Raw genomic sequence first — 12,134 nt, forward strand, 5'->3', positions numbered from 1 at the left:
CAGCGGTTAGCAAATAAAAAGGGTGACATTGAGCCTTATTTGCCAGAGAGAGCAACTTCAATTCTCCTCTACATTCTCCTTTTAACCTTGATTTCTTCCATCACATTTATATTTGCCCTCTACTTAGTCACCGCAATAATACACTGATGTATAGTTAATGTACCATGAAGAGTTTTCACGAGCATCACTACGTAGGGTCCAAAAGAAAAACCCAACCACCAACCAACCCTCCCCCCCCCCAAAAAATAAAACCCCACACAGATAAAAACACAAAACAACCCCCCCACCACATGCACAGAACAGAGCTGTAAGGGACTTCGTAAGAGGTCAGCCAGCCCACCTCTAGTCCCAAGGCAGGAGTGACTATACCTGTGCCTGCTAATACAGCATCCTTGTGACCCCGAACTGCGGAAAAGGAGCCTTGTTCTCACTATTGCCAAAAATCCCCATCACAACAATAAATCTGGATTTACGGTTCCTTTCTTATTTTTCTGTTTTGGCACCTGCAATTAAAATAACCAGAGACTATTAGACTGATAAAGTGGTTGCTGTATCAGAATAACTGCACCATCACATCTAGGGCCAGCAAGGCAGCATAACTGCAGCACGCTAGAAAACAGAACTGCAAAGCAATACCAAAACATTTTGAGCTATAATGTTTATATGTGTATTTTATAATTTCACATATGGAGATATCACCTAATTGTCAATAGACTAAAAACAATTCTCATTGAGGGCCTAACCCGTAGCTCTTCAGAGTCAATGAGACCGTTCTATTGCCTTCAAATGGCTTTGGATCACCCCCAAAAGAAAAAAACATAATAAATTACAAATTGTCTCATTAGCTTCTCCAAATGTCTTTTGAACCAATTCCAGAAAAATAAATGAAGAAAAAAGTATTCACGCACTCCAAGAACACAACTCAAGAAAAAAATTGATACTGCCCAGACTGCTTTCAGAGTAATAGCATATAAAATATAATCACATATTGTAAATGACTCCTCAAGCCAGAGAACACAGGCTGCCATAAGGCTGCCCTTTGATCTTTATATTTCTCACCATTTAGTCTCTCCTTGCTTTTCAGTTGTGTCACATGCAAAGCATTCACACAATCATTGTCAGAAATAACCACACTTTTCCCCATCTGCACTCACTCTCAGCTGAGCGGTGGAAAAACAAAAAAAAATTTAAAAAAAAAAAATCAAACAAAACCACACACTACTGACAAAGCAGTTACATCAACAGATGTGAATTCCGATTTAAGCAGCCATATTTCTTTCCTCAGAAATCTGTTGTACTAAGAGTATGTGGACTTCCATGAAGTTTTCTTTTACTCAAGTGTATAAAAAAATTTTTGCAAGCCAAATACACTAAAAGAGTCCATACCAGGTTCCCAATTCCAAGTGTTGCCGGATGGAATGAGTCTAAATATCTTGAAGAATCCTACCTTGAGCTTCAGAAATCATCACCTGTGGTGCAGCAAAAGCACTGTGCAGCTGATGAACTCCACCTATGATTTTCACTTTATCATATGCCTATAATTGGTTAATTTGGACCTGCCTACTAAAGCAGTAAAATTAACGTCGCTGCCCCAAATCCTTCCTGTTCATTGCTGAAACAAAAGCCTCTGCTGGGTGATGATTACGAAGCATGATTGCCCTTGTAATTATAATATCTGCTTTCCTTAATTTACAACTCTCCCACCAAATAAAACCAAGGAAGAGACAGAAAGCTCATTAGCATTATAAACTTAAAATTATTAAAGTGATCTGCAATATCATCCTTCTGGATTTTGCAGCAAATAAAGCTTTGTTCTACAACTTTTTCCCTGTTTCAGAAAAAGATTGCTGCCAACCTCACATCACGGCTCACCAGAAGTGAAGTTCAGAGAGTCAGTCTTCAGCTTCAACTTAAACAGTTCTGATAGAAGATAGAGTTACACAATTTTGAGTTTGGAGAGGCCACACAAATGCAACCAAAGCCCACATACTCATAGTTTTCTATATTGTGAAGAGTGTGTAAACTGAAAAACATTGCAGAACAGAATTATGGAATAGGAAAGGCACCTATTTACACCATATATAGCAATTGCTTGTAACTTGCACTCTATCAACACAAAACAAGATACCATGACAAGAAACAGAACTCGGTTTAATCATGCATCCTAAGGTGGTATCCCCACATGTTCTGTGGTGTCAAGCTTGATAATTTTATTCTGCCTTGATAAGATTTGCAATATATTTTGAGTTTCCCAATCGATTCTTGCTTTCTCTCCATATTGCCACATTGTAGCCCAATAATAATTGTTAACCACTGCACACAGAGCGCCAAATTCAAGCAGCAAGATTCACATCGAGCTGATCAGTGTTTTGAAATGTTCTAATAAAAAATTAAGCCATGTTTCACTCTACTTAAGCTCTTCGGCAGTAATCAAATAAAAAAAAAAGTCCTTACATGATGATTAAAACAAGAAATAAAAGCCCCAATCCTTGAAATATTCAGGAGGTAGGCCTGGTGCAGGTAAGTTGGTCTCATGAAGGCTAGAGAACATTAGAGACTTGACTGAATGCATTTCAGAAGGACAGAGTAAGCTCCCATTCACAGCCTCCTCCTCAATTCAGATTTCTCCTCAAAAAGCTCACTGCAGAATCAAGCTTAGTATTAAAAGGGGCTTTTAAACACAGAAAGCAACAACAAGACTTAAAAATGTCTAACAGACTTCTCTCCTCCCCTTGAAATAATATTAAAACTTTGTCTATTTAAGCAGCAAGAGAAAATGATGAGATTTTACCTACCAAAGAAAGCATTTAAGAAGAAGAAGGAAAAAAAAAAAGAAAAAAAAAAAAGAAGTACACTATTCAGCCTGTCATTTTTCTTGAAGTTAATGGGAGCTTGTGGTGGGAATAAATCATATAGGATAGACACTAGATACAACATTTTTCCCTGAAAACCGTGGCTACATTCCCTAGGTGTATTTCAGGGTTATCTTTAAAGTATTTATTGAAAGAAGATGGCAGGACTATCTGAAGTCTGCCCTGCAGTGAAGTTACGTTTAGCAGCCATAGACACCAAGAGTTATGAGTGAGGAAATCTGAGTAAGGAAGAGATGTTCTAGCATCTTCCTTCTCCCTACCTACTTCCAAAATAAAGCTTATGTCCCCTCCCGTGGACCTGCAAACCTTCCATTGCCATCACATTGAATTTGACCCAATATGCAGTAGTGTTTAAATCCCTCCACAGTGATCCCACAACTAAGATTCAAGAGCAGCGTGGCCAGCAGGGCAAGGGAGGGGATTCTGCCCCTTGACTCTGCTCTCATCAGATCCTACCTGGAGTCCCTGCGCCCAGCTCTGGAGCCCCCAACATAAGAAGGACATGGATGTGTTGGAGGGGGCCAGAGGAGGCCACAAAGATGATCCGAGGGCTGGAGCACCTCTCCTACGAGGACAGGCTGAGGGAGCTGGGGCTGTTCAGCCTGGAGAAGAGAAGGCTCCGGGGTGACCTTAGAGCAGCTGCCTGTGCCTGGAGGGGCCGACAGGAAGGATGGAGAGGGGCTTTTCACAAGGGGGTGTAGTGATAGGACAAGGGGGAACGGCTATAAACTAAAAGAGGGCAGATTTAGATGAGATATGAGGAAGAAATTCTTCCCCTTGAGGGTGGTGAAACACTGGCCCAGGTTGCCCAGAGAAGCTGTGGCTGTCCCCTCCCTAGCAGGGCCCAAGGCCAGGTTGGATGGATCTCTGAGCACCCTGGTCTGGTGGAATATGTCCCAGCTGATGGCAGAGGGGTTGCGTCCAGATGATCTGAAAGGTCCCTTCCAACCCTTACCATTCTATGATTCTAAGATCCATCCTTCCTTTAATTCAGGGGGGTGGGGTGGAACACCAAGAGAAGCCCCAAAGAGATTTGACTTTAAAATACTGGAAATAATTGCACATGTTTTATTTGACAAAAGCACTTGTTAAAATACTTAGTCAGAAATATCCAGCAGGTGCACAGCGACGCCTATGCTCCTCACATGCTGCCTGCACCATGGAGAAATCCGGTGCCTTAGCACTGGTTGAAAACCCAGATGCAATATGTAAATCACAACAGGGGACAGGCTGAGAAACCTGAAGCATATGCATTTTACATTTGGCCAGTTGTAACTGCTGTTGATCCATTCGCATACAGCTCAAATGCTTGGTAAGCTAATAACAAATACAACCTAAGAAGAAAAACACAATTTCCAAAGGTATAGTACAGAAGGCTCCAGAGAAAGATTTCAGCCATTTTAGCATGTAATTACTCCTTTTTTTTCTTGTTCCTTGCATGGAGTTTGGCCACAGTCTGGAGTCTATAAATTAAACATTCATAACCACAATAGCTGCACAATAATAATAATAATTATTTATTTTTTCCAGCATGTCTCATCTTGAAAGGCCCCCTGATGTGCAGCCAGCTGTCCTAGGGAAAGGCACACAGAGCACAGCATGCTGCAGAATAAAGTGCCTGCAAGACAAAATGCCAGCAACACCGGGTGCCTCAGCAGCTTCTGTGTCCATTTCAGACATCTTGTACCTGGTTCTTTTTATACAGCCCCTGAAAGATGGGCTGATAAACTCTGAAAGAGTACCGGACTTGCTGCTGGGAAAGGATGATGGGCTGAATTAACCCTGGGCAGACAAAGTCCCGGTGTGTCTTGCAGCTCCCTTGTTCATAAGTATGTTTTCCTCGGGACCACTAAAGCCTGTGTAACCCTCAAGTCTGTCCTGATTAATTTGCTCTTCTCCGAGGAGGAATATAGGAACTTCAGAGTAACATCAGAAAACTTACGAGGTTTTTTTTAGGTCTAGTAGCAAAGGCAGAAACTTAGGAAATGAGTTTGTCAGATCTCGGCAAGGTCTCTAGTTTCTACCCCATGAGATTCCCTGAGAAATCTAGATCATTGGCTGGAAAATAGAAATAATAACGCAGTCATGCTTAAAAGATAGGTTACAAAACCAAAGTACATGGCAGAACCTCCAGTCATTCTGGTACTGCTGCAAGGGAGGAGCACAGACCCATTGGATGCTGTGCACCTACTCCAGTCACATTTTCAGCAACCTTTTGTGTGTTTTTTCTTTACCCAGTGACTGAGGTTACAAGAGAGACAGGACAAGTTGCTAAAGGGAGGAACTCCTGACACTGTCCCACTTCAAGCCACCGGAAAGACTGAGCCCAAGGCAGAAGGTAAATGAAGGGTTAAAGTTACCCATCACTTCTGTGAGTGATGCCAACAACACTTTAAAAAACACACTCTTAAAAATTTAGCCGTTGTTTAGGCATTTGGATGTTTCAGCTTCCAACTTTTCCAGAAAACGATTTCACTCCCCTTCTGTCGTTTCTATGTCCTGGTTTCCCAAAACCAAAACAACCTTAACATTTAATCAGCCAGACATCTATAACAAACTAACTTAAATAGCTTCTAGTTTGATATCCAGGACTTTTAGGTCAGCTATGTTACCAGAGCAACTCTCCACAGCTTGAAAATAGCTTCCAGGCACGTGTTTTACATGCATTTGTCTTTAATCAAAGATGCATCCATCAGCCAAATTTTAAGGCTATGCTGTGCATCTCAGCAGCCTTTCCAAACCAAGTATTTTGTATATGCTACAACGGAATCTCCTGTGCCACATAAAAGAAGAAAAACCCAGATATTCAGTAAATATAAATGACCAAATAAAAAAAGCAAAACTATGCAACCCGCAGCAAACCATACTCCAGGGAACTTCTAACTGCTTCTCAGGAGTACTGTGTAAATATATCTGTATGGATCACATCATGATGAATTACTGGCACTTTTTATGTGTATGTCACCTAATTTTAACATTTATCCATCGTACGTTACAACTTCAGCTTTAATTTGATCATTCTCCCCATTTTCTCCCCATCCCAAACACTCTTGGGACTCTTTAAAAATAGCACATGTATTTGAGCTCAATTCACACGAAAATACCACAGATAAATTCAGGCCAACAGTAAATAACAATTGGCTTCTCCCCTTGGATTCAGCATTTATACAGCTGAAAAGAGTCCCAGGCTGTCTGTCCAATACCTACATTTTCCACCCATCAATTCCTGTGGCAGTATTCCCTTCTAAAGGGCTTTATTTTTGCACTAATTTTGCACTAAAATTGCTTGATTTGATGGAAGACAATTTGTGTTTAATCAGGACTCCAAAGACCAGCATATTAAGTTAAAACAATATAATATTTTTTTTGCCAAAGACAGGAGAACAGATGAGAGATGTTCTTGACAACTTGTAGAAGAGGACTACTGTTTTGAGCAAGTAAGAGAAGATTTAACAAATAACTTCTAAATCCAAGGGTGACATCAAATTCACTTTCAGAACAGGCAGCATTATAGTTCCAGCATAACGAGACACAGCAACAGGCTCCGGTGCAAGATCCCAGCCTGGCTTAGTGGGCCTGGTCCTGTGCCACTTCAAACAAGCGTGTTTTGTTTTGAAGTTTAGTTCCTTCATACAGGTGAAGACAAGAACACCCGAAACACATATTATCTCATCAGTGATTAATTCCCTGCCATGGAAGTGTATCAGGTCCAGCGAGTTAATCCCCAGTCAACTTGGGCTTTGCTATGTCTGCGCTTGCTCTCAGGTGCATGAGTGGCAGCTGTGCCCAGAAGACCCGGTGTTCATAAATCAGGCCGGCGGAGTTTATATGGGATAAACACTGTCAATTCGGGGAAGTCCCAGGTCCTCCCCGCACCCCTCAGAGCACGAATGCATCTGAGCACAATAGCCAAGTACCCACTGGGCTTGTACCCACTTCTCTGCAAAAGCAGCATTTCTCTGTTTATCCTCTACAGTGAAGCGTTTTCTATTGTCAAGAGGTTGCATTTGATTTACCACCAAACAGATAAAAGCTGCTTGCTAAAGGCCAACAGAAGTACGCGAGGCCACAGCTTAGCTGAGAAGGACACCGGGCAGGATCTCTCGTGAATTTGCCCAACATTTTCATTTTCTATCCTAATTGAAAAATTTTATTGTAAATTCAACTATAAGGCTTTCTTTCCTCAATGTGACAGGTAGTGCCGTGCCTGCTTGTCGGAAAAATTTAAGCAAAAAATCAGCAGCAAACTGAAGGGAACTGGATGATGGACAGGTAGGTGCCCTTGGAGTCCAGCACAGAGCAGAGGCTGCAGCTGGAAATGACAAGCAGAGCTGCTGGAAGCATGGATGTGGTGAGGGAAAAAGTGATAAGCAGCAGTGAGTGGAGCCAGATTTAGCTACGTTGAAATAGAGAGAAACTTCTCCCTCCACAGCAACTGCTAGAGAGTCACAGGCTGATAGCAAAGCTTGAATGGGGAACAGTGAATAAGAATAGATATTTTTACATTCCTAATGTTCAGTTTTATGTTGAGGTCACAAATGTTAATAAAGGGAATATTTATTATAGACATAGCGGCTATTTGTCCAGGCTTTCTGCAAAGGGGAATTGTTTAAATTTTCTCTGCTTATAAGGGCAAAACAGGATTTTAAGGGTGCTGATAATGATCCAGAGATGGAATGAGCAACTTGGGGAGAGGCGTAGTTTGCTTGTTTCTTGTCTTTAATTCAGATGCCATTGCAGCCTGTCACTTGACTTCGAAGGGAATCAGCCCACTAATATAAGTTTCAGCCAAGCATTTCCGCTATATCGCATCCTAAAAATGCATACTGTATGCATTCACAGGATGAACACAAAGATATATGCACACTACTATTCTCTACAGAATAAATATGTAGTTTAATAAGTCTGTCTTTTCTGATGTCAAATGTTAAGTACATAACAGTATGGCACAAGGATATTAACCTCCCCTATCAGGGTACTTCTTTACATGGAAAGCTTTTTGGACAGTAATTGTTCCCGAGGAAATTTGCTCACGTAATTTTTTGGAAGTATTTGTTAGACTTTTATAGCTTGTCTGGGAAATTTAGAAGAGCTCTGGAGATCAAATGTCAAACTCTTCAAACTGCACTTTTGAAATTCTACTATTCAATTTTAATTTCTTACTAGCCATCCATATTGCTTGGAACAGACCCTCAAGATACGAGAACAGTACCTGCAAGAACACAAGGAACTAAAAAGTATTATTACTAAAAGATATGAGAACTGGTTGTGAGATGCTGTGTGCCTCAAGACACATGCAATTTATACAAAGCCTCCATGCAACCACAGAGTTAACGTTTTCAACAAATTATTCTGCAATTCCAAAGCTTCTTTCCAGCAGTAATGGAAATTGTCATCTTTTACTTCAACATTACTACACAACTTCTACAGAATATGCTACAGCACACTCTGCCCAAGAATAAACCTTCTGAAACTATCAGAAGTAAAAAGAAAAAAAATAATTTATTTCTCCCCAATTCCTCATTATATCTCCCCATATAAAAAAATCCCATAATCACATCACACTAGGAAAATTAATGCTGGACTTTCAGACACAGCTGCACCTTCCTCAGCATTCCTGCTTGCTTTGCTGCCTTGCCCCACAAATCACACTCTCTGAGGGGGAGATTGCCTTTATTTTAAAAGGTTTTTCCAATATCTAGACTCCTATCCAAATTACAGTTTAGTTTAACAGACAGCAGTATGTATCGCGACTTGCCCTCCTCTCTCCCAGCAGCAAGCCCAAGGAAAGAAGTAACTGCAACTCCCGTGCTTCACGTACCCAACTTCCTCTTCGTTTCCAGCCCTAACGGATCAAAAGCTTCAGAAAAGAAAAGCTTGTTAGCAATGCCTTTCTCACCAGCCAATTTTCAAAGAGTTCAGTATATGCCTAATCAAAAGATCATCTGTATAAATCAGACTTTCCTTTCTAATTGTAACATCAGTGGGCCTTTTCAATAAATATTTTAAGTTCATTAAATAAATTTCATAGAAGTATCACCTTGGGCCTTTTAAACTCTTCAGAATTTAAAATGTGAGCCTGGCTTAGAGCTAGAGTCTGCTTGTGTTTTATGCTGGCTTTTCTCTGTGTTGACATTCAAGATTTCTCTGGATATAATGCTGCTTCATCGCTTCAGGCCATGAGGAGCCGACGTTGAATGGCAGCGATTACCATCTTTGAAGCAAAAGATACAGAGGCAATGGATTGCCTCTGGTTTCAAACCATCCCTAGGTAACTCGGATGACTTGCCTGTTGACAGATGCCCAAACTAATTATCTCATGAAGGTTCAGATACCATCACAATAGGGACAGGGCATCTCGGTTGTGTGAGTGTTGCTGCAGATTGCATTTTGCAAGGCTGCACATTGTTGTGTGGGATCAAGAACAAGAATAGCATAAGATGCTATCCCTCAAAGCCTCAGGATACACAAAGTGGTCTCAAATAGGTCACTGTTTGTAGATAAATCTGATTTAATAATCCTGGTCTAAAACTTGAGCAAGTACCAAGAATCTGCATGAAGCTCAGAAGCAGAACCACATATGGTGATCAATTCTACTGCAAGGAGCTCCTGTGGACACCTTAGCCCAAGGATATGACAACTGTAACTGGAAAGACACACCTCAAATTTGGTTAGGAGCGAGAAAACAAGACTCATTGCAGATTTTTTTTTTCCTGCCTTGAGGCAAAACCATTCATTTTTAAGTGCTGTGGCTTTCTTTATTAAAAAAGTAGTTTAAAATGTAATGCCTCAGGAAAAAGGCATCAAGCTTATACCTCCCTATCATTTGTGAAGTGTGGGGAAATTTTCAGGTAGATATTAATATCTCATACATAATCTCTTGGACATGTTAAATCTTCACAATTTTTTTTTGTTTCAAGTTCCTCTAAGCTATAATCCATCACATTACTTCGGCTCTTCTACTTCTGGATTTTTGGGGTCTTGCTTATTGTGGAACATTATCATAAAATAAGCACATCTGAAGACAAACTTGGTAATTAATGTAAAATATTATCCTCAAAGTAACATAGTAAAAATGCCTATGTAACACCCATCTTGGGTGTTTCCATTCTGCTTGTGATTTAGCCCAGGTATATCTAGGTTAAAGCATGAACCTGAGAGCATCAAGGCCCCCAGGCCAGACTTTATGCTTCAGCGTTATCAGAAACACCACACAGATTCTAAAAATTTCAGAACACGATGACCTGATGAGGTGGGGATTGGTAATTTTGTTTATTTAGTACAAAGCTAAATGCCTGTCTCTACAGTTTTTATAACTATACAGAGCAACTACTTTACTGCACATGAGATATCACTGTCAGCAGTTGGTTTTCTCTCTATTTCACTGTCATTTTAACATAATAGCAGAATTCTCTGCACCTACTGGAAACAACAGTTTGGGATGGGAAGGAAGGGCTCCCTTTTCTCCCCCACAACTCCATTAGCCTGATCTAGGTGACCCTGCTTCGGCAGTGGGGTTGGAGTAGATGACCCACAGAGGCCCCTTCCAACCCCTCACATTCTGTGATTCTGTGATTTCCCACCCCAATTTTGGGAACTGATTTTCCTAAGATTTTATGATGAAATATTGAGCAAGCAAGCAGATGCAACAAGCTGATCAACATTCCTATTTAAAGTTCCATAAATACAGATCATGTATAAACCAATATGAAACCAATAAAAAACCCCTCCACAGTAGCTTATCATCTTACTATTGAATCTGCTTAGTTAGCTGAAATCAGAATGGGATCTGGGGGAAGAGGGGAGGAAATATTTTATTATCCTAATAAGTATTGAGGTTCTGGATTCAGCATCTCATTCATAAAAATTAAATTTCCCAGAACGTAACTATTAAAAATGACACCGTATGCTCCCACAGGTTAAGATGTAGCTCTGTGAACGACTTTTCACAGAACCAGCATAAGGAAGAACATCAACAGAAGATAATCGGTTACAGCTGTCAACCCCACCCCAGACAGCACATCTTAATACTTTTCCACATCAACATCCTTTTCACCTTCAGCAGTACAGAATCACGGCTTAGACCATGAAACGCTTCTAAAAAAAGGGAGGAGGGGGACAAAAAAAGAGAAGATACTGATGACAATACCATTTATTTGCCGAAGTGAAACGCTATGAAAGTATACTGGCCCCTCTCTGATGTCTCTACTTGCAGTGTGCATATAATGCATCTCAACAGAAACATACTGAATTAGCAGATTTAACTCAAGGTCAGACATATTTATTTAACACAATGATACTGTGAGATAATGAAGAGACATGCAAGAATATTTATTTATGTATTCAATACAAGTGGCTTGCCTAACCTTTGCTGTTCTAACAGGTGCTCCCTCAACTTTGTTTTTAGGTATAAAAACTAATGTTTAAATTAAAAGAACAAGTGTTTTATACAGAGATATTAGTATTTCTTATCTGATTAAATCTATTTTTAAAAAAGCTATCTGTACTGGTTAGCTTTGGTGAACTACTAGTTGCTAATTACACTTCATGCATCTCATCCATACACGTTTTAAATATTTGAAGACTCCTACACCTACAAGCCCAGCAGTAAAATCCATCACAAAATTTAACACGAAAAGCAACACATCCAAGGTACATGAAAGGAAGGCCATTGGTGAAAAAGGTTTAATAAGTAGGTTTTATTAAAACAAATGTTGGAGAAGCACTGGAGTAATGTTACTGTTCCTCCAGTTTTTCCTCCTCTTTGCTTTTTACCTTCAGCCGCCTCATTTGTGCTGACAATCCTTTGCCAGTATTTTCAGATAGAAAAAATTTCTAGAAGAGAATGGATACTCGCAGACAGATTTCTTGACATCCTTTTATCTTGTCAGGAGCAAAGGTACTCATCCTACACCTACTGCCTGTTGAACAACACAGCATAGTGAAGGGTGAAGTCTTCACTCAACACTGGTAGCGGAGCTGCACAGAAGCATCTGCTCTGTGCTCCTCACCAGACTCAAAGAAGAATTGCTCCTTTGGAAAGGCCTTAGCATATAATTGGCATAGCGTATTTATTGCATATGCTTCTGGCAGTTAGCTAGTTTGCTTGTTTTCTAATTTGCTTATTATTTATTGCTTAGTGTACTTATGGCCTGGAGACTCAATAGGCAAGTTCCCCTGTAGTGTTTAAATGGATTTAGTAACAATATTACTGTAACATGAGAAATTTACTTTGCCAGTTTGTGAGAGAAAGCATTTGCA

This window comes from Opisthocomus hoazin, chromosome 4 (genome assembly GCF_030867145.1).
Source record: "Opisthocomus hoazin isolate bOpiHoa1 chromosome 4, bOpiHoa1.hap1, whole genome shotgun sequence".
Lineage (NCBI taxonomy): Eukaryota > Metazoa > Chordata > Aves > Opisthocomiformes > Opisthocomidae > Opisthocomus > Opisthocomus hoazin.